At 36.9% G+C, this 25,198-nt stretch overlaps 1 protein-coding gene across 1 annotated transcript in view; it reads right to left on the reverse strand.

Annotated features, from left to right (window-relative positions):
• The window catches only part of LOC137248419 (zinc finger protein 721-like), a 169,070-nt gene that overhangs the window by 110,025 nt on the left and 33,847 nt on the right, over window positions 1-25,198 (reverse strand). The window lies entirely within an intron of this gene.

A 25,198-nucleotide genomic window follows, 5' to 3' on the forward strand; every position in this document is an offset into this window, starting at 1 on the left:
AAGACAATAAAAAAAGAGTTTGTTTTTTGATATTAAAAGAAAGCGAGGATTTTAACTTTGTAACTAAACTATTTTTTGGCTACTAAAACGTCGAGTATGTTCAAATTTAAACACGGTCTTAAAACATTTTAGGTTTTTAGGCCCACTTGCAGAGGTTAGGTTAGGTTAGGTTGAACTATCCGGTCCATGAGGACCTCACATAGACTGATTGAGTCCGTAGTGTTACCAGAAGTTTGTTTTAACGACCAAACTGAAAACCCCTATCAAAAACCAGGACCTATGTTATATATATACAACAGCAGTATAAGCCAAAATGTGTGGTGTATAATTATTAAAATAAGGAACAGTGGTACAAAATGGTGTGTCGGAGTATTATATCATTCACCCAATAGCAATGACATTGATTTTATATATTAAATGAAAGTATTTTAGTGAAATTTGTACCAACTGAGAGTAATATTCTTGTAGGAGATTTCAATATAGACATGAACAGAAATACTACAATTCGAAATAGCTTAAATGACACTCTAGCAAATGTATGCATGACCCAAAAAATAGATTTCAATACCCGAATCACAGAAACCTCCCAAACAAGGATTGATTTATTATACTCTAATAGTGATAACATTAATTGTGAGAGACTTGAAGAAAATAAAATATCTGACCACGAAACAATTAGGTTTAATCAGATATCAGAGAAAGAATACCAAATGCGTTTAAAAAAGTGTATAAGCTCATGGGAATACTACAGTGCTGAGAATCTTTGGAATATATTCCGAAACTATAACCTGAGTTTAATGAATATGGTATCAGTCGAAGAAAAAGTTCGAATAATAAATGATGTTATGGCTCAAGCCATGAAATGTTTAACTTTTGAAAAACAAGTTGAAGATCGAAATCGATAATAAAGTATATGAAGATGGAAAAGATATATCTAATAATCTTAATATATTTTTCGTTAAGAGTATAAAAGGTATAAACAATGACATTGAAATAGTCACAAATAACTTTAACCACGAATACAACGTGACCAGCTACTTCGAATTTGATGAAGTGACTGTCGATACAGTGACACAAATTGTTAAGAAGTTTAAACATAAGATAGGCGGAAATAATCTTATTACGGAAGGTGTCATTAAAGACTCTGTTATGTACACGGGATACTTTTATGCGAATATTATTAATGAAAGCTTCAGAACTGGTACAATGCCAGACTTTTGGAAGCTAACAACAGTTATACCTATTCAAAAAGTTAAAAATACTATAAAATCTAATGAAATGCGACCCATAAATACCTTGCCGGCCGATGAAAAAATCATTGAATCAATTGTAAAAGAACAGCTGGAACAGTACCTGGAGTTGAACAAAATTGTAATACCAGAGCAATCTGGGTTTCGAAAAAAATATTCTTGCGAGTCTGTTTTAAACTCAATTGTTTTTGAATGGAAAAACCAACTAAAACGAGCGTTCGAAACAATATCTCAACAAATTATGATAGAAAAACTTTACAGCATTGGAGTGAGAGATAAAGCGCTTGCATGGTTCAAAAGTTACTTCGCAAATCGCCGCCAAAGAACACTAGTAAATGGAACATTTCTCTCAAATGAAACACCAGTCGATATAGGCCTTCCACAACGATCAGTACTTGCACCAATATTGTTTAAAATATATATAAATGATATAATTAAATCAGTAAAGCATTGTAACTTAAAGTTGTTTGCAGATGATACTCTCATTTTGATAAGCGATAAAAATTTTAATATAGCTATGCAAAAAATGCAATCAGTCCTAGATAATATATACCTATGGACGTGCCAAAACAAATTAAAGATAAATGCCGATAAGACCAAGTATATGATTCTGAGTATAACACCCGTTAGTAACAGTTATGAACTAAAAATAGACAACAGTGTACTTATGGAAGTGTCAAAACTAAAATATTTAGGTATAGTTATTGATAATAGATTGAAATTTGAAGACCACATAAATGGTCTTAAGCAAAAGATTGCTAAAAAAATAGGTTTCCTGTACAGGTCATGCAAATACGTATCGAAGAAGCACAAGATCTTAGTATATAGAACTATAGTGGAGCCCCATTTTACTTACTGCCCTACCATACTGCTTCTGGTGGCAGATAACATAATAGATAGCTTACAGAAAATGCAAAATAAGGCGATGAGATTTATATTAAATAAAGAACGTGATACTCCGACAAGTGATATGCTGAACATATTACAATGGCTTAGTGTTAAACAGCGTATACTTTATTTTGTAATGATTTTTGTTTTTAATATTAAACAAGGGAATTTACCGGAGTATTTGAGCAATAATATTGCATACCAAAAAGATATTCACAATATTAATACTAGAAATAAGAATAATTTTAGGCTTCCGCTCTTTACCACAGAAAGCGGACAGCTCAACTTATTTTACAAAGGATTAAAAAGATTTAATGAACTTCCTATAGATATAAGAAACTGTGAAGAGCTGAATGTATTTTAGAAGAAATTAATATCATATTGTCGTACAACTGCAATAAGATAGATAGAAGAGATCTCATATAATATGTAATATGTGATATGGAGTTATTAATCTAGGCTTATAAGCTGTAATAAATAAATAAATAAACAAAATAACTCCGCCCTCTTGGCAAATACTAGAAGCTTCCTAGGACTTAAGCCACTTGCTGCTTCTAGATCTGACAGCTGTAACACTCCTAATAGCTGAAGTCTTAGCCTGGCAAGTGCAGGGCACGAGCACAGAACGTGCTCGATCGTTTCCTCCTCCAACCCGCACTTCCTACATCTGTTATCACTGACCAAGTCTAATTTAAAGACATGTGACGCCAGAAGGCAGTGTCCAGTCAGAATACCCGTCATGAGTCTAAAGTCCTCTCTTTTTAATGATAGAGGTAACTTTGTTAGTCTAAGGTTGTAAGGCCTACACATAATCTTCGACACTTTACAGCCCCGCGCTTGAACCCACGCCTTTCCCGCTTGGTCGATCATGTGCACCTTTCGCCTTCGCTTAATCTCGCCCAGTATGATTGGGACGTCTGCGGAGCAAGCTTCAAAGGATGCGCTCTTTTTAGCTAGTTCATCCGCTTTTTCATTCCCATGTATTCCCGTATGCCCTGGGACCCAATATAGATGTATGCTTCTCCCCGTCCCGATTCTCTCCAGAAACTGCTTACACTCTAACACGCACTTAGATGTTGTGCTATGCGATAGTATTGCCTTAATTGCTGCTTGTCTGTCAATATAAAAGTTAACACGGTTGCAGCTTAAGCTATTCTCTTCCAGGGTTTCTACTGCTTTGGTTACGGCTAATATTTCCGCTTGGAAAACGCTACAGTAATCCGGCAGCCTGTAGGATCTGCTTATTCAGCGCAGTATACCGCAGACCCTACTCCTTCCACCACTTTGGAACCATCGGTGTACACATGTATCGCCTCGTCCGCCATTTGCGCACCCTTGCGCCAACCGTCCACCTCTACTGTGGCCTTAAGATCTCCCTCGAAGCGCAGATAGGGAATCAGGTAGTCTGTTCGTCTTCTGATTGATGACGCTATACTATGGCCATATGGTCGGCGCTCTAGCTGCCCCGAGGCACCGAGCCTGGTTGCGGTCGTTGATGCTTTGTTCTTTGCTACCAGGTCTACAGGTGGAATGTGCAGAATGGCATACAGTGCAGCCGTCGGGGTTATTTTCAGGGCTCCCGTAATGCTAAGCATCGATAATCTGCATACCCCCTCTAATTTTTTGAGGTAGGTTGTTTTTTGTGTGGCTTTCCACCAAACAAGAACTCTATAGTATATGATAGGGCTTACAATTGCTGTAAAAACCCAATGAGAAAGAGAGGGCGATAAGCCCCACGTACACCCCAGCATTATTTTACATGCATAAAGTGCCGTTGAAGCCTTCTTCACCCTCTCCTCCACGTTGAGCTTCCATGACAGCTTACTGTCTAGGATGATTCCTAGATATTTTGTGCAAGGTTTCTCCTGTAAGGTCACTCTCCTAGCTTAGGCCTTGTCCAATTTGAGACCTTGTACCTCTTTGTAAACAAGACCATATCCGTCTTCCCCGCATTGACTTTCAACCCGAAATTAGATGCCCAGGTATGAATATCCCGAAGCGCCCGATCCATCAAAGAACTAATCGTTGGAAGGCACTTCCCACTTATGACAATTGCAACGTCATCTGCGTAAGCCGTAAGTTTTACGCCTGAACAGTTGGTTGATGACCAGCGTCCACAGAAGAGGTGATAGCGCCCCTCCCTGCGGCGTGCCTATGTCCACTGATTTCGTGGCCTCGTACAATCCCCATTGCGATGTAATCTTTCTGCAATTTAACATGCAGCCGATCCATCTGATTAAGGCAGGATGTACTTTAATGTAATTAAGACCATCTATAATCGCCCATTTTGCAACATTATTGAAAGCCCCGGCGATGTCCAAGAAGACTCCTAGAGCATACTCCTTATATTCCAGGGATTTCTCTATGCTCACCCTATGCAATGTGGTGTCTACCGACTTGCCTTTGGTGTACGCATGCTGTGTTGTGGAGAGCAGCTTTTCATCCACGTTGGACTTTATGTACACATCTATCAGCCTCTCAAAGGTTTGAGCAGAAATGATGTTAAGCTAATGGGTATATATAATTTGGCATACACGTGACCGATCTTTCCCGCCTTTGGTAGGAAAGCTACACGAGCAGTTCTCCAAGAGTGCGGTACATGACTCAGTCCTATGCACCAATCGAATATTATTTTAAGCCATACCGCGACCGCCCTACTTGAGACTTGTAGCATGGCCGGGAATATACCATCTGGGCCAGGCGATTTAAACTTAGAAAACGTCTTCACTGCCCACTCGATCTTGGTATCGGTCACCAAGCCCGGCACTACTAGCTCCGTAATCGAAGTGTGAGTGATGTCTGCTGGCTCTTCTAAACCGTCTCCGGATGGGAAATGTGTGTCGAGAAGCACCTCAAGGGATTCCTCACTATTACGTGACCATTCCCCGTTCTCTTTCTTTATTAGTCCCTGGCACTATGTTTCCCTTTGCTAGGACTTTTTTCAACCGTGCTGTTTCGCTGGAGCACTCTATGTCCGTACAGAAACTTCTCCAGGAGTTTCTCTTCGCCTTGGTAATTTCACGCTTGTAGATCCTCAGTAGATCCCTGTACTCGTCTCGACACGCTTCGCTTTCCGCGGTCTTTGCGAGCTTAAACATTTCTTTTTTCTGTCTTCTTAGAAGACTCAGCTCATTGCTCCACCATGGCGGCTTTGCTTTTTCCTCTGAATCTTCTTAGAGGGCAAGCTTTGTTATACGCAGTCATAAGCGTCCTTGTTAGGAATTCATTCGACTCCTCGAGTTCCTCTACATTAGCAACCTCTTTGGGTTGTCCCAGTTTTGTTTCTACATGTTTCTGGAATTTCAGTTCGTTGACCTAGGGTTTCTAAAGGTTCGTCCCTTCTCTACCCTCTTTAGGGGGATGCTGAAGCTGATATACGCATGGTCGGAGAAGGATGGTCTATCAAGAATGATCCAATCATACCTTTATATATCAGCTCGGAGCTCAATGTAATATTCAGAACATTACTGGATGTTGGACCAATGTATGTAGGGACATTTCCCTGTTGGCTATCTGCAAATTGCTTTGCAGGATGTAACAAAATAGAGATTCGCCTCTCTAGTTCGTATCTGCTCCTCCACACGCATTGTGGTGCGCATTTGCATTTGCGCCTATGATCAACCGCCCTTTGTGCCCTTCCCTCCTGTACTAGCCTTTTGCACTCCATCGGTTGAACCTCCGCAGCATGGGCCATGTAGCAGGACGCCAGGATAAATGCCGGCTTATTCTTTTGCTCAACGGCTACTGCTACGAGGTCCTCAGTGGTGTAATTAGGCAGCATATATGAATACCATTACTACAGCTCGCACCCGTCCTTCCGTTTGCGCGTAATAAACGCCAAACCCGCGCGCTAAGTCCAGAAACCTTTCCTCCCGATGAGAGCCACGGCTCCTGGATCAGCGGCACGTCAAACGAACCCTCCTCAAGGGTTAGGAGGAGTTCGCTCTACGCCACTTTACTGTGTTGGAGGTTTATCTGTAGGACTCGCAGCACCATTGGGCTGTTTGTCACCCTCCAGCACCTTGTAGTGGCGGTTGTAGCCGAATTAACATTCCTATTTCACATTAACTATAATTCTACTTGACAGACTACATAAGCTTCCAATCAAAATTTTTGATTGAATTTTAGTACAACTATATCTACATTTTTTTATATACCTACCATATCTATGCTTTTATTACTAATTAAAACTATGTTATTTATACCTACAATATCTGCTTTATCTTTATTATTTTAATCTATGATTTTAGTTCTTATTTAGTTATACCTACATTACTTTACCTTATTAAAGTTAAATTCTAATTAGAAGTACCGAATTTCGAATTACTTTCATATCGAAACACTCGAACTTCCGGTTTTGTCATTTGCTAATCTAGGAATTGCCACTTGTAAACCATATTAATGTTTACACTAACATTTATCATTATGTCTTTTTTTTTTTTAAGATCTTGAAATCACGCCACTCGCGATGATTAAGCAAGAACAAAAAAGTCCCGCAAGTTGCGGTAAGCTAAGCTGAAGAACGCAGTGGTTCGGCCCCTTTAAGTTTGATCTTTCAAAGAGTTAAGATCTCATATTTTTTAATTCGAGCTTCGCTACCGTGTGAAATTTCTGAGTCTAAAGTGTGACTCACGTGGTTTTTTTTCAAAATCGAAAGCCACGCTTAAAAGTCGCTTCGAAATGGTCGCGATAATCGAAATAAAATAATTTATAAAATTCGCGATATTTTAATCGACGAAATTAATTATAATATTCTACAACTTTCAAAAATGGAAAGGTTTCCCGAAATCCAGCATGGAGTTTCATCATCCGAGGACGAGTTCCTGTGGATATTTTCCCTCATTTCATCTTTACTTTGGATGCGTCATATTCCCTAGTGCATAAAAGAGTGAAGTTCGCCAAGTTTTTACTTAGCTTTAAAAAGAAAAAATTTAATTTTCCGAACATGAAATATTGTTCCTATTTCTAAAACTTTTGATTAAAATTTAAATCTTGTTTTCTTAGAAATTTAAAGAAAAAGAAAGAAAAGAAAATTCCATAATTCTTAATTTTTGCTAAAAATGTGGAAAAATTAATATATAAATGTAAGGTGTAGGTACATACATTTAATCATCCTATTGGAAAAAAAGAGAGTTAGAAAATACATATTAAATCATTAGCTTTTAAAAATTGTGTTAAAAATCATTAAAAACTAAAAATACATAAAATAATGTGAAATAAAATATGTTTACCTAAATATTCACAAAGTATACACATATAAATATGTATACTAGCGCATACCTATATCAGTGAGGGAATTTTTGGTGTGTAACTAGTATTTTGATTAGAGAGAAAATGTTTAGAAATTATGTTAATAAATTTTCAAGAAAGTAAATAAAAACGGAATTTAGAGTTAAAGTGTAATAAATATTAGTCAAATAATTATGGATTCGATTAAATAGTTTGTTTGTGTTCCATACATTAACTTTGTATTATTAAATGCGCGATAAAGTGTGATACAAAAGAAAATCGCATGCGATTTTTCGAATGCGTATAATTCTCATAGCATCGGTAAAGTTTCACCTCATTGTGATTTTTAATAAATTATGTAGTTCGAAGACTACACAGGAAAGGGAAATAAATAAATTTTTTTTGTTTTTGTTTAACATATAAACCGAAAACAACAACAAGTTTAGATGTTAATAATTTTCGATTTCCAGTATACATTTTGTTCCAGGTCCTCTGCTGAAAGATCTTTCAACGTTGGAGCTGTAAGTGTTGAGTGAACTTTGTTTTTGTTATTTCCCTCACATAATTTTTGGTTATGCTGTGTTGGCGAGCGCATGATATACGCATTATTCATTTCTCTTTTCGCATAATTTTTCTAACTTAGATAAAGTTAGTGTTGCCAGATTCGTACATAAAAGTACCACCATACGTTTTTTTATCTCACGATTTTTTTTAATGACGCAAAGTAATAATAATTTTTGTTGTTATATCGGCCTACTGATTTTAAGATCGCGGGTTCGAATCGAGCTCAAGGCCTAACAATAATTTTTTTATCATTATTATTGTTATGATAAATTTTTTCTTAATTGAAAAAATTTTTAAATTAGAATAGAAGAAAGAAAAAATTTAGACAACTGCCAAAGCTCGTTGTATAGATCCATTTCGGGAACTGCTAAATTCCTTCATCGGCAACGTTTAGGCTCCGCTGCTATAACCATTCAGCCACCACAGCGGTTTTTTGTTTGTCTTCATTAATCCTACTTCTATTCTGGTTCGTGCCAATTGATATTCACAACACTGCGACATCTGTTGCAGAATGGCTGTGAAAATTGGACTTGTTTGTTGGCAATGCTGCCATAGTGTCATATTTTATTGACACTTTTTTCCCCGTGCTCTGGGATGTATTAACAATTTTTGTTGTTATATCGGCCTACTGATTTTAAGATCGCGGGTTCGAATCGAGCTCAAGGCCTAACAATAATTTTTTTATCATTATTATTGTTATGATAAATTTTTTCTTAATTGAAAAAATTTTTAAATTAGAATAGAAGAAAGAAAAAATTTAGACAACTGCCAAAGCTCGTTGTATAGATCCATTTCGGGAACTGCTAAATTCCTTCATCGGCAACGTTTAGGCTCCGCTGCTATAACCATTCAGCCACCACAGCGGTTTTTTGTTTGTCTTCATTAATCCTACTTCTATTCTGGTTCGTGCCAATTGATATTCACAACACTGCGACATCTGTTGCAGAATGGCTGTGAAAATTGGACTTGTTTGTTGGCAATGCTGCCATAGTGTCATATTTTATTGACACTTTTTTCCCCGTGCTCTGGGATGTATTAACAATTTTTGTTGTTATATCGGCCTACTGATTTTAAGATCGCGGGTTCGAATCGAGCTCAAGGCCTAACAATAATTTTTTTATCATTATTATTGTTATGATAAATTTTTTCTTAATTGAAAAAATTTTTAAATTAGAATAGAAGAAAGAAAAAATTTAGACAACTGCCAAAGCTCGTTGTATAGATCCATTTCGGGAACTGCTAAATTCCTTCATCGGCAACGTTTAGGCTCCGCTGCTATAACCATTCAGCCACCACAGCGGTTTTTTGTTTGTCTTCATTAATCCTACTTCTATTCTGGTTCGTGCCAATTGATATTCACAACACTGCGACATCTGTTGCAGAATGGCTGTGAAAATTGGACTTGTTTGTTGGCAATGCTGCCATAGTGTCATATTTTATTGACACTTTTTTCCCCGTGCTCTGGGATGTATTAACAATTTTTGTTGTTATATCGGCCTACTGATTTTAAGATCGCGGGTTCGAATCGAGCTCAAGGCCTAACAATAATTTTTTTATCATTATTATTGTTATGATAAATTTTTTCTTAATTGAAAAAATTTTTAAATTAGAATAGAAGAAAGAAAAAATTTAGACAACTGCCAAAGCTCGTTGTATAGATCCATTTCGGGAACTGCTAAATTCCTTCATCGGCAACGTTTAGGCTCCGCTGCTATAACCATTCAGCCACCACAGCGGTTTTTTGTTTGTCTTCATTAATCCTACTTCTATTCTGGTTCGTGCCAATTGATATTCACAACACTGCGACATCTGTTGCAGAATGGCTGTGAAAATTGGACTTGTTTGTTGGCAATGCTGCCATAGTGTCATATTTTATTGACACTTTTTTCCCCGTGCTCTGGGATGTATTAACAATTTTTGTTGTTATATCGGCCTACTGATTTTAAGATCGCGGGTTCGAATCGAGCTCAAGGCCTAACAATAATTTTTTTATCATTATTATTGTTATGATAAATTTTTTCTTAATTGAAAAAATTTTTAAATTAGAATAGAAGAAAGAAAAAATTTAGACAACTGCCAAAGCTCGTTGTATAGATCCATTTCGGGAACTGCTAAATTCCTTCATCGGCAACGTTTAGGCTCTGCTGCTATAACCATTCAGCCACCACAGCGGTTTTTTGTTTGTCTTCATTAATCCTACTTCTATTCTGGTTCGTGCCAATTGATATTCACAACACTGCGACATCTGTTGCAGAATGGCTGTGAAAATTGGACTTGTTTGTTGGCAATGCTGCCATAGTGTCATATTTTATTGTTAGGCCTTGAGCTCGATTCGAACCCGCGATCTTAAAATCAGTAGGCCGATATAACAACAAAAATTGTTAATACATACCAGAGCACAGGGAAAAAAGTGTCAATAAAATATGACACTATGGCAGCATTGCCAACAAACAAGTCCAATTTTCACAGCCATTCTGCAACAGATGTCGCAGTGTTGTGAATATCAATTGGCACGAACCAGAATAGAAGTAGGATTAATGAAGACAAACAAAAAACCGCTGTGGTGGCTGAATGGTTATAGCAGCGGAGCCTAAACGTTGCCGATGAAGGAATTTAGCAGTTCCCGAAATGGATCTATACAACGAGCTTTGGCAGTTGTCTAAATTTTTTCTTTCTTCTATTCTAATTTAAAAATTTTTTCAATTAAGAAAAAATTTATCATAACAATAATAATGATAAAAAAAATTATTGTTAGGCCTTGAGCTCGATTCGAACCCGCGATCTTAAAATCAGTAGGCCGATATAACAACAAAAATTGTTAATACATCCCAGAGCACGGGGAAAAAAGTGTCAATAAAATATGACACTATGGCAGCATTGCCAACAAACAAGTCCAATTTTCACAGCCATTCTGCAACAGATGTCGCAGTGTTGTGAATATCAATTGGCACGAACCAGAATAGAAGTAGGATTAATGAAGACAAACAAAAAACCGCTGTGGTGGCTGAATGGTTATAGCAGCGGAGCCTAAACGTTGCCGATGAAGGAATTTAGCAGTTCCCGAAATGGATCTATACAACGAGCTTTGGCAGTTGTCTAAATTTTTTCTTTCTTCTATTCTAATTTAAAAATTTTTTCAATTAAGAAAAAATTTATCATAACAATAATAATGATAAAAAAATTATTGTTAGGCCTTGAGCTCGATTCGAACCCGCGATCTTAAAATCAGTAGGCCGATATAACAACAAAAATTGTTAATACATCCCAGAGCACGGGGAAAAAAGTGTCAATAAAATATGACACTATGGCAGCATTGCCAACAAACAAGTCCAATTTTCACAGCCATTCTGCAACAGATGTCGCAGTGTTGTGAATATCAATTGGCACGAACCAGAATAGAAGTAGGATTAATGAAGACAAACAAAAAACCGCTGTGGTGGCTGAATGGTTATAGCAGCGGAGCCTAAACGTTGCCGATGAAGGAATTTAGCAGTTCCCGAAATGGATCTATACAACGAGCTTTGGCAGTTGTCTAAATTTTTTCTTTCTTCTATTCTAATTTAAAAATTTTTTCAATTAAGAAAAAATTTATCATAACAATAATAATGATAAAAAAATTATTGTTAGGCCTTGAGCTCGATTCGAACCCGCGATCTTAAAATCAGTAGGCCGATATAACAACAAAAATTGTTAATACATCCCAGAGCACGGGGAAAAAAGTGTCAATAAAATATGACACTATGGCAGCATTGCCAACCAACAAGTCCAATTTTCACAGCCATTCTGCAACAGATGTCGCAGTATTGTGAATATCAATTGGCACGAACCAGAATAGAAGTAGGATTAATGAAGACAAACAAAAAACCGCTGTGGTGGCTGAATGGTTATAGCAGCGGAGCCTAAACGTTGCCGATGAAGGAATTTAGCAGTTCCCGAAATGGATCTATACAACGAGCTTTGGCAGTTGTCTAAATTTTTTCTTTCTTCTATTCTAATTTAAAAATTTTTTCAATTAAGAAAAAATTTATCATAACAATAATAATGATAAAAAATTATTGTTAGGCCTTGAGCTCGATTCGAACCCGCGATCTCAAAGTAATAATGAAATCACAACATTAGACCGAAAAATGCTTAAATACGTAAGTTTGTAAATTAGGTTAGTTTTTTTTTCTTTTGCTTAGAAGACTATATTAAAATTTTAAATGAAAAAAATATGAATATGTTTAAATAATATTAGTTTTAAAGAAAAACTTTCATATTGTTATGCAACCGAATTAGCCCGTAAAATATATATTTTTTTTGACCAGAATTCTAAATCTGTGTACAGATGTCAAAAGGCAATTTTTTTTTTGATAATTTTAAAATGCTTATTTGTAAAGAATTTTTGAATATCAGTTGCAACATAGGCTTTTATTTCAAAATAGCGAAGCCTTTCACATAGGATTGATTATGGTTAAAATTAAGTTTTGGTCTATTTAATAAATATTGTCAATTTCAAAATTATTTGCTAAACTTTTTTTTTTTGTGATTCCTTGGCCTGATATTAGATAAGTATGGTAAGTGTTAGGGATTTCCAGGTTAGTTTTGTTTTAGTTGGAGACTACAGAAATCATGGTAGGGAGGGCGAACTGAAACCAATGCGACATCAAGACTTGTAAGCCACTGTAGGTATCCGCTTTCCTTTAGGTATCTCTTTTTCTTGGCACGTTAAGTAAAATAATTATGCTGTAGTGTGAGCTGACAGCGAAAGGTAGGAGCAAGAACTCCACTCCGTTAGCCGACGAGCAAGAGCCGGATTTAAAGACGTGCACCCGCTCCTTACTTTTTGCATAAACTGTGCTTACTACAAAACGTTGCATGCTACAACGTCTTACGTCGTCGTCCTCCCCTTGCCCTTTTCGTTGAGAGTATTCGAGGCCCCTTCAGCCTCTCGTGACTGTTGTGCCGGGTTTCTTCTGTGCGAGTCACAGCGCCATTTGGCGATTGGTCCTCTTCTAAAACCTTCGTGGTGACGTCGGGACCTCCACCTGTCTTTTTTGCCTTAGGCTTTTGAGGTCATTTTCGACTTCGCCCACCTCTAGCGTGTTAGGGTTTTTATCCTCGGGACTTCTTTTCCTGAGTCGCATGTAAATTTTGCCAGTGCCAAAGGACATTTTGCCAAGCTGCATGTACAAAATATCCTCCGCCTGCTTGTTTATTTGGAAGATGTAGGACTGATCATCCTCGGTAGGCCGAGATACAGTAAGTACCTTCCAATCCTGTGTCGGTATGTTCCGATTCTGATTCTGCAGAAGTCGCAGTGTATCCTCCGACTTCATCACGCATGGTATCCATACCTTAACTTTTGGTACCGTGGGGATTTGCGCTTTATCAACCTCAAAGCGCGCGTTCGTACCTTGCCTTTGGAGGTTTGGAACCACTTCCTCCAGCCACCGCAAGCTCGCGATGTTGTCGCACGCTATCATCTTCACACCATTATACCATCCCGCCGAATCAAAGGTTGGAAGGGGCTTACTTGGTTGTTCCCGCATCATCTTAAGCATTAAGCTAATAAGCTCCCTTTCCACAGATCTCCACCTTTCAGTAGTCATTTGTCCGAAAGGACTGCTACGATCAACCAGCGCCACAGTCAGTGACTGCTTTGCCACATCACTCATCTTCTCGGTAAAAGCCGGAGTCTTAGAGTTATCTCCCTTTGGCACCTCCGAGAAACCCGGAGTCTTAGCGTTAACTCCCTTTGGCACCTCCGAGAAAGCCGGAGTTTTAGCGTTATCTCCCTTTGGCTTATCTCCTACTTCCGTAGTTGGAACTGCCCTCTGACTCGCAGCTTTCGAGGTAGTTGCTACCTCGTTATTGGGGCTCATCTGTCTTACAGCTGTGGGCCTACTTGTCTTGTCTATGCGACTGCCCTGCCTCGCGGCTCTAGGACTGGGTCCTTTCTGCCTCTTGAAAGCAGGCTTGTCGCCTTCCGTCAAACGTTGCCTCTACTTCTATCGCTTCATGGGCCCATTCCAAGCGCTCGATTTCCCCTTCTGTTGTGTCGACCACTGCTCCCAAGCGTTGTACAATTCTTAGTTTTGCACGGTACTGCGAGAGAGGTCTTTTACTTTCTCAGCTCCGTACCCTTCTCCACTCTTCTACTCCGTTTTCATATGTGTGCTTCTCCAACACGTAGTTCATTGAATCAGCACTACTCTCGCTCCCCGAGTCCGACGCATCGCTTCATTCGTTTTTGTCGTTCTTGGATTGCGACTCAGTCCTCCTCTTTACATCGTCCTTATTACAATCAGATAATGAGTCGTTCATCTTGGTCGTACGACCACCTGTCTGACAAGGCGGGCTCAGCGGTCCAGTATTATATACGGGGAAAGCACCGTCCGCCACAGCAGCGCCCCTTAAGGCCATAAATACTTCGGGAGTTGGCCCGGTATCGGGAAGGCTCCGTTCGAATACAGCCGAATTTATCCCCTGGCTGCAAATCGTCCAATAGGCACGGTCCGCATAACAACCTGGATTAGGGGGTTGGCAGTTCTTGGTCGCCGACATCCCGCCACCCTCCTATGAGGCGAAACGGCGTAGATGTCAGTCCTAAACAGCTCCGCCTCATAGTCGGGAGCTATGGAGTTCGGCTAAGCCCTCACACCAACGACAAGGTGCCTACCCTAGTGAGGGCAACTGCTCCTAAAGTACGCGAACATATTTGACCAAGATGGTTCCAAACCAGGCCGCACCAACGTTGTGAAACATCAAATTGATATTGGAGATGCGAGGCCGATCCGTCAAGCTCCTCGTAGTGTTCCACTGGCGAAGCTGGAAGTTGTGAGTCAAATCGTACAAGAAATAAGCGACAGCGGCGTCATCGAACCATCAGCTAACCCATGGAGCTCACCGGTGGTACTTGTGAAGAAGCAAGATGGAAAAATGAGGTTTTGCGTGGACTACCGCAAGTTGAATGACGTCACGAAAAAAGATAGCTTCCCATTGCCAAGAATTGACTTATTTTATTTTATTATATATACAGTGGTCCAGAAAAGTCTACGGACAGCAAAGTTTCTTAAAAAATCATTGTTTTTGCTTTAAATTGTTAAATTATGTTACTCATCATGATTTCAGTTATATTTAACTTTTTATTTTATTTTATTATATATACAGTGGTCCAAAAAAGTCTACGTACATTCTAGTATAATAATTCGTTCTAGTATAATAATGTACAACTTACAAGCAGATCGCATGTTTCGCTGATTTTTGGCATTTATTTTTATATGCCTGACATCGAGAATTCTAACACAATTTATTAAGTAATTATCAAAAAAAATTCAAGGCTGCGGAAAAATAGTGAATTTCTATATATGGCTTACGTGTGCGGTATTACCAGACTAGTAAATAATCAATACTAAAGCTGAAACTCGTATCCCAATCCGATGCACTGTTATTTGTAACAGAAGTCCACTCGCATGGTTAGTTATCATTCTTTAGGGCTCATCATCAGAGGGTATGTCAGGCAGGTCATCATCTTGGATTTCAAACGACGTATGTCTCATTCGAGTTTCAAAGGTATCTTTTTTTGAATAAGGTCCCAAACTTAGAAGGTATTTGTCTAAACTGTTTAATTTCTCGTTAATACTTTCCGCATCTGGTTCTTTCATGTGATTGAATAATTCGTTACGGGTGATTACTCGACCAGAGAAACCTTAATTAAAAAAATCTTAAAACAGTATATACAGAACATACAAAAAAAAATGTTAGTCATCGAGTGCGGTTTTTGGGGTACCTTGGCCAAATAGATCTAGGATTCGGTATCAGCGCATTGATTCACCAAACAAGATCAAATTCTACAATTGCGTTTCTAAACGTGAGATTAACCTCCAAACTGAGTCGCATTAAAATCAGACATCTTTTAATATAACCGCCCACAAGAGTAGGGGGCGTGGCACGGTACCAATCATCACCATATTGCATATATATTCTTTTTATGCTACAACAAGATCACGCGCCGAATTTCAACTAAATTGGAGTACGTTTACTATTTTTTATTGCTCACCCTATGGAGATGGCACCACTGTGCAACGCTCAAAATTACCAATTTTTTTTCAAAAAGCGGGAATAAGTGGGACCAGTCTTTCCACTATTTAAATTAGCAAAACACGGGCTTTCTAAAAATATTGGAATCAATGCGGGGCAAAGCGGAGCACTAAAACAAAAACCTTTTGGAAAAAAAAAAATTGGGAACAAATTTTGCCCAAATACATCACTTTTTAAAAATTGTATTACGAAGGCGTTAAGGACTATATAAATCTTAAAATACATAAATATTATACACACTTACCTGTTTCATAAGAATCCATGGCTTCTTTTTTATAAACTTCACTGAAACCCGTAAAGATATCAAGTGAAAATGTATATACTCTAATAACGTGAAAAACTGCCGCAAGATACGCACGAATGGTCCAACTTTGAGTAGATGTCGACACTAGGCATTTGAATTATGAAAATAAATAATTATTGATTCTAATACGCTAGAGTATTGGCCTACTAAAAATAATTTTTTTTTTATTTGCTGCGTTTTGAAAAATTGATTTTTGGCCGCCCAGATTGCTCAAATACCTCTATGTGCGATGCCTGGTTTTTACTTGTTGAAGGACAATTTGAAATTAACAATAGATGATAATATAAAATTTCAAAATGTTTTAGTTACTCTTCAACGAGATAGTATATCTTAAATTTTAGAAGTTATTAACCCTCCTCCTGTTTTCAATAAATATGATACAATCAAAAAGTGAAAGAAATGTGAAAGATTTTCTCTTAATGAAGAAAAACTATTAGAACAATTATTTTCAAAAACTGAACTTGATGATCGTTCTCTATCTGAATTATTCAGATTTATGAAATCACTTATAGGTACTGACTCCATTGTAAGTCAAGAATTACTTTTCAAATTATGGATTCGTAAATTGCCACAAGAAATAAAAATCCATTTAACTTCTAGTAACAATCAAAATAAAAATGAAGTAATTATTTTAGCTGACAAACTTTTTGATTTAATCAACAAACCTCATTCTTCCAAATCTCCTATAGTTTCGAGTATAAATAATAATATTTTAGAACAATGCGTTAAAAATTTAACTGAATTAACTACGGCTATTTATCAAAATTTAAATAAAATTTCTAATGATATTAATCAATTACAAATCCGATCAAGATCTAAAGAAAGAAATAGATGTAAATCTCAAAATTTTTCAAGATCCAGAAATTTTTCAAACAATCGTAATTTTAATTCACAAACAAATATTTGTTGGTATCACAAAAAATTTAAGAATAACGCTCTTAAATGTATACCCCTATGAAATTTTAATCAAAATCATAATTCAAATTCCGAACAAAATTTAAACTGAAACAATCCATTATGACGGTGACGGATAATGGAACTATTATTAAACCTACTCGTCGGCGGCCACCGTGGTGTGATGGTAGCGTGCTCCGCCTATCACACCGTATGCCCTGGGTTCAACTCCCGGGCAAAGCAACATCAAAATTTTAGAAATAAGATTTTTCAATTAGAAGAAAATTTTTCTAAGCGGGGTCGCCCCTCGGTAGTGTCTGGCAAGCGCTCCGATTGTATTTCTGCCATGAAAAGCTCTCAGTGAAAACTCATCTGCCTTGCAGATGCCGTTCGGAGTCGGCATAAAACATGTAGGTCCCGTCCGGCCAATTTGTAGGGAAAAATCAAGAGGAGCACGAAGCAAATTGGAAGAGAAGCTCGGCCTTAGATCTCTTCGGAGGTTATCGCGCCTTACATTTATTTTTTTTTTTTTTATATTTATTTGAATTAGTCTACGAACATGAAAAACATTCTTATAGACTATGAGTAAATAAAATTTAGCAAATTAATAGATTATATTAAATTTAAAGAATAAAGAAAATATGATTTGGAGACCGAAAAATCAATATCGATAGAATTAGAGATTATATTGAATTCATTAACAGCCCTGGACAAAGGGGCGTTCCGAAGATAGTTTGTCTTAAAGTTTTCGCAATAAAAAATATTTGAAAATCGCAGTGTCCTTTGCGGGACATTAAGATAAATGCGCTCCAGAAGATAAGTACAGTCAACAGTTCCTTGTATAATGCCAAAAACAAAAGTTAACGAGAGGACAGACCTTTTTTCTAAAGATTTAAGATTTATTAACAATGATCGAGACCTGTAGGAGGGAACTGGTTCCGTGAAGCGAAGGCAAAGCAAAGCGTATTTAAGAAACACTTTTTGAACACGTTCTATCCTGTCTATACTAAATTGATAAAATGGACGCCATATAACGGCTGCATACTCCAGAAGGGGACGTACGAAAGTGGTGTAAAGCAACTTTAATGTATATGGATTTGAGAAATCAGAACTATTTCTTCTAAGAAAACCTAGCATAGCATATGACTTCGATACTATAAAATCAATGTGGCTGTTGAAAGAAAGCTTGTCATCAAAAATAACACCAAGATCCTTTATTTCACTGGATATCTGCAGAGTAAGCTGAAATACTGTAAGATGATGCTAAAAGATTATTAGATTTTGAAAAAGAAACATGAAAACATTTACTGATATTAAGCGAAAGGTGCAACTTCAGGCACCACAAGTATAAATTATTAAGGTCTAATTGAATTTTAGCCACGTCAGTTAGATTGGTAACTCTCGAAAATATCTTCAATTCATCGGCATATAGCAAAAAGTAACTGAACTTAAAGCATGAGGAAATATCATTTATAAACAACACAAAGAGCAATGGACCAAGAATGCTACCCTGTGGGACACCCGATGTCGCAACATACGAATAAGAGGAGACATTATCAACCATAACCACGCTTGGTCTATGACGTAAATACGACTTAAGCCAATTCAAAAATTCAGAATGAAAGCCAAGACACTCAAGCTTCGCAATCAGAATCCTATGAGACACTTTGTCAAAGACTTTCGAAAAATCCGTGTAGACACAGTCTACTTAACATCTGCTAGAAAAAGCCGATAGACAATACTCACAAAACACTGCCAAATTTGAAACAGTAGAGCGCCCCGGAATAAAACCATGCTGGTTTGGAACAATTAAGCTTTTCACTGAAAAATACATTTTGTCCTTAATAATACATTCAAGTAGCTTTGAAACAGTAGATAGTTTGGAAATTGGTCTATAATTGCTTACATTGTTTTTGCTACCACTTTTAAAAACCGGGGTTATGGAAGCCAATTTCCAAGCATCTATAAAGACACCCGTGGATAGCGATCTGTTAAAGATAGTTGGTAAAGGGAATATCAAAGCTCGAAAATTCCTTAATAACACTGCAGATATTCCATCTACGTCAGTACGTGAGGAAGGCTCCGATTTCGAAATACCATTAGCAACATCTTCATATGTGAGAAGAAGCGACCCAAAACCTGACGATAAATTTGCATCAGAAGAAAAATTGAGATCAAGGTCTGCCTCAGAACAATTGTTATCAAAATTAGACTTGAAGAAGTCGGCAAACAAATTTGCCACATCTACAGGAGTATGAGCTGATTTGTCATTAAGAAAAACGGTGGATGGTATTAAAGAGCAGGACTTTTTCGACTTCAAAAAAGTTCCAAAAGGTCTTGGGATTAGAGTTGATGCTATGTTCGATATTAAGAATATAATTTCTATGCAAAAACTTATCCAGACAGTTTAACTCTTTCAGCAAACGCTTATAGGTATTATAATGGCATTGGCTGTTAGTTGCCTCATACTTGGTCTAAAATTTATTGCGAAGATTTTTTAACTTCTTCAAATGGTAGTTATACCAAGGTAACTTAAGTGGTTTGCTTTTTACTGCAGGAATATTGGTAGAACAAATCTAAGCCATCCAAAGAGTCACCCCAGTTAACATCTGAACAAATAATATTTAGTTGATCAAAATCACAACGAGCATAATTAAAAACCATTTCCTTTTCCGGAGAAATCTGTGCAAAGTGATAAAACTTGATTTTCAGAACCAGAGCAACATGATGCAACCCTGGTACCGATATTGGACAAGACATTCAGATAGATCATGATGCAAACCATCATCAACAAAAATTAAATCTAAAATTCTATCGAGCCTGTTAACATAATTGTTAATTTGACATAAATTTAAGCTAAGTAGATTATCAATAACATAAGTCTCATGAAAAGAAGATAGATTATTAGGAACAAGACCATTACATGAATAGCTGTTTGACCAGCTAACACAACCAAGATTAAAATCACCAAAAACGCAAATCTGGTTCTCACCCAGTCTATTGTGTACAAACGTTATAATGTTATCAGCATGCGCGATATAGAGGCTGTCAGCACTATTCGGTGGAATATACGAAGCAAATATATACAACGAACTGGAAAAAGAAGATCCACAAATGCATACACAAAGCTGATCAAGTAGTGGGTCAACATTATCCAAATTGATTAAAGACGAACAGTATTTTCGTTGAACTGCAATGAGGACACCACCACCCCTCGACCGACCAGGTCTGTCAGCGTCCCTGTCTTTACGAAATACGGCAAAAAGCTTGTTATCAAAAAATTCAGCATCAAAAAAGTCGGCAGTGAGCCACGTTTCCACAATCACGAAAACGTCATATTCCAGTTGCGAGCTAAGCGACAAGACAACGTCAGACTTTGTTCTAAGTCCGGAAGTATTTTGAAAGTATATGCTGAGACTGTTATTAGCGATCGTATAGGAATCACCAATTGCATTAACGATGTTATATGTTTGTTTTATTCCGCTTGCGAAGAAATCGAAAGGGGCGAATATTTACACCAGCTGACCATAGATCAGCTGAGAGTAGCTTAGAAAAGAGTGCGGCAGAAATTCCAAGTTTGAAGCTCACCCTATTAACGGACTCGACTGGCGTATTATTTTTTATTTAATTATTACACACGAGATCGCATTTACTTACACCCGGTTATTTTACGACGTAGGCTATAATATTATCTGCGGTGACTGATGGTTGGAAAGAAGAAAGATGAACCCATCGCATACGGGGCGCAACCCCAAGTTCTAGGTTAGAGTTACAGCCAACAACGTTAAACTCATTCTGAGGTATCTGCGGGTGTGCATGCCCCACAGTGCGAGGTGACGTAGCAGCGGAATGAGTTTTCAAAGCATCCGAATATAATTGCGCACATGGAGGGGCAGCGACGTTGGCAGTGATATTAGTGATATGACTTTGCATTTTATTAGTGGCCGACGGCAAAACTGAAGAAGCAGTATGCAAAGAATGCAAAGAATGAGCGACACTAGCAGGTTGCATATGCTTATTACCACCATTCGTATTAGTTAAATTTTCATTGGCAGCAACAACAACCATACCAGTACCATCAGCATCAACAGCATACACATTAGTGGCCGACGGTGAAACTGAAGAAAGAGTATGCGAAGAATGGTTCTCACTAGTAGATTGCATATGCTTATCACTACCATGCATTAGATAACATATCGTTGGCAGCACTATTAGCGTCAACAGCATCCACAGCATCCACAGCATACATATCAAGAACGGCAGGCAGCGGAGAACCTTTCGCGTTGCTCACTGAGAGACTAGTCGAACTCTCTTTTGCTTTAGAACGGGTTAATCTGGTGTTTTTCTTGTTTTTGTTTTTATTCGCATTATTATTAATATTATTGTCATTTTCTAGTATTGAATTTAGGAATTCATTTAAATTGTCCAGGCTGGTTAATAATTCACACCTTTTTTCTTTGTTTAGTGAAAAACCAAAGCACTGAGCAGCACACTTAGAACAAACAGACATAATAAGCAAATAAGTAAAAAAAAACCTAGATAAACAAAGACTGAAAGATAGAACGATTAAAAAACACGTCCGTTCACAGCAAAGGTTGGTTTCGACGAATCCCAATAAATAAACTTAATTTTCTTGTCGATACCGGTGCAGTTGTATCAGTTATTCTTTTTTCTAAATTTATAATTTATAAAAGAAATTCGGACCTTACTTTGACTGCAGCAAACGGTTCTTCAATTGAAACTTTCGGTACAAAACTACTTAAAATTTATTTAGGTTTAAGAAGAGACTTTGAATTTCCATTCATTATTGCAGACCCATTTTAGGAGAAAACTTTTTAGAAAAATTCGGTATTATTGTCAATATTAAAATTAAAGAAATAATGGATTCTACTACAAAAAGTTGCTGGATCTTCTGGATTTTCTGATATTTTCTCACTCGAAATTCCCATTGTCGAAAATAAGTTTTCAAAATTACTTAACTTACTTTTTTCTATTACCTGTGAACCCGATTATACTAAAAAAGTACAGTAACAGTACCATACAGTTCAAAGGATAGAAACAAAAGGTATTTTACCATTTTCGAAACCCAGACGTCTTGATCCAATCAAACTTAAAATTTCTAAAGCTGAATTTGAATTTTTAGTTAAAACGGGTAAATGCAGACCTTCAAATTCTTCTATTGCATCTCCACTTCATCTCGTTCCTAAAAAAGGACCAAATGACTGGAGACCTTGCGGAGACTATCGAAGAATAAATTTTATTACTACACCAGATCGGTATCCTTTACCACATATCCACGATTTAACAATTGATTTAAAAAACAAACAATTTTTTTCCAAAATTGATCTTGTGCGTGCTTACTACCAAATTCCATTGGCAGAAGAAGACATTCAAAAAACTGCAATAACTACCCCTTTTGGAATGTTTGAATTCGTAAGAATGCCTTGCGGTTTACGAAGCAGTGCTCAAACTTTCCAACGCTTTATTAATGAAGTATTTTCTGATTTCGATTTTGTATTTACATAATTTTTTGACATTCTTATTGCCAGTGATAATGAAGATCAACATATAAATCATTTAAAATCAATTTTCAAAAGACTTGAATAATATAATTTAAATATCAAACCTTCAAAATGTACTCTCGGTGTAAATAAATTAAATTTTTTAAGTTACGAAATGTCAGGCGAAGGTATTAAACCATCTTTAGATCGAATTGAAATCATAACAAATTTTGAAAAACAAATTTCTATAAATAAGTAACAAAAATTTTTAGGTATGGTAAATTACTATCACAGATATATTAAAATGTTAGCAACAGAACTTAGTCCTCTGCATGAAATGTTAACACATGCAATTAAAAACAACTCAAACAATTAAATTGGACAAATGAAATCACAACAGCTTTTGAAAATGTTAAAAAAATTTTTGCTAAAAATACTTTACTTACACATTTCGACAAAAGTGGTACTTTATCATTAGCAGTAGATGCATCAAATGGTGCTATTGGAGCAGTTCTTCAACAAACTAGCAATAATATACTAGAACCCTTAGCTTATTTTTCAAGAAAATTAACTACAACAGAATCTAAATATTCAACATTTGATCGCGAACTTTTGGCAATTTATAATTCAATTAAACATTTTAAACATTGTCTTGAAGGTAGAACTTTTACAATTTATACTGATCATAATCCTTTAACTCATGTTCTAAATCCTAAAGTGGATAGATCTCCTCGTCAACTACGTCATCTTGAATATATTGCTCAATTTACAAATGATATTCAATATATACGTAGAAAAGACAACATAGTTGCCGACACACTTTCCCTTGTTCCAGAAGTAAATGCAATTTCAACTCAAGATATAAATTTAGAAACTTTATATAAAGAACAACAAACTGATACATTTTTACAAAAAACCATTTCTGATCAAAATTCTAAAAATAATTTAAAAGAAATTCATATTCCAGTTGTATAATTTTGCACTTTCACTGATTTCCAAAGCAAAAGGGGGCACGGGTTTGAATAAAATTAGAAATATGCTTTATTCACAATTAAAAGGATTTATATTATATTTACTGAAATTCAATTAAATTACATACAAGAAATAAATATTAAACACTGCGCGACGGCGGGCGGCCGGTAATATATAAAAACGATCGAACGATTGCGGTCACGAAACGATGCGTGGGTGTGGGCAGTTTAAGGTAAACTAAAAATTGAGAGTGAGCGCGGCAGCAGACACAGCCAATATACTTTTATGTACAAAATAATCAGTGCATAGCCATACCGTAATCCAAAATAGTGGATATATTTATTTTGGATATAACAAAATTAGCTAGACTTAAGGACGAAACCATAAAGGATCGTTGCTAAATGAAAGCTTTTGGACATATTGTCTGGGCAATTAGAAAAACTGCCGTTTTCGATCCCACATTATTTTATAAAATGAGTGTCGTAAAATAGGCAGATGTGTGTATACTTACCGGAGAATATGTTTAGATCAATGCCCATATACCATACGCCCTATATGTTGCATGTACATATATACTCGCCTCGATAAGCGCTTACGATTTACTATTGCATCCTAAAATGTACTTGTATGTAGAAATTATCCCATGCATCCAACAAACGAGAATTTTTCTTTCAACAAAGCGGAAAAATAATCAAAAAAATCAAAAAAAAAATCATAAAAAAATCAAAAACAATCGAAACAAGTAAGGAAGGCTAAGTTCGGGTGTAACCGAACATTACATACTCAGTTGAGAGCTATGGAGACAAAGTAAGGGAAAATCAACATGTAGGAAAATGAACCTAGGGTAACCCTGGAATGTGTTTGTATGACATGTGTATCAAATGGATGGTATTAAAGAGCATTTTAAGAGGGCCATGGTGCTACAGGTGGACGCCATTTAGGGATATCGTCATAAAGGTGGACCAGGGCTGACTCTAGAATTTGTTTGTACGATATGGGTATCAAATGAAAGTTGTTAATGAGTATTTTAAAAGGGCGTGGGCCTTAGTTCTATAGGTGGACGCCTTTTCGAGATATCGTCATAAAGGTGGAGCAGGGGTGACTAGAATTTGTTTGTACGATATAGGTATCAAATGAAAGGTGTTAATGAGTATTTTAAAAGGGAGTGGGCCTTAATTCTATAGGGGACGCCTTTTCGAGATATCGCCATAAAGGTGGACCAGGGGTGACTCTAGAATGCGTTTGTACAATATGAGTATCAAACGAAAGGTGTTAATGAGTATTTTAAAAGGGCGTGGGACTTAGTTCTATACGTGGACGCCTTTTCGAGATATCGCCATAAAGGTGGACCAGGGGTGACTCTAAAATGCGTTTGTACAATATGGGTATCAAACGAAAGGTGTTAATGAGTATTTCAAAAGGGCGTGGGGTTTAGATCTATAGGTGGGCGCCTTTTTGAGACATCGCCATTAAGGTGGACCAGGGGTGACTCTAGAATGTGTTTGTACGATATG

This window comes from Eurosta solidaginis, chromosome 4 (genome assembly GCF_040869045.1).
Source record: "Eurosta solidaginis isolate ZX-2024a chromosome 4, ASM4086904v1, whole genome shotgun sequence".
NCBI classification, from domain to species: Eukaryota; Metazoa; Arthropoda; class Insecta; order Diptera; family Tephritidae; genus Eurosta; species Eurosta solidaginis.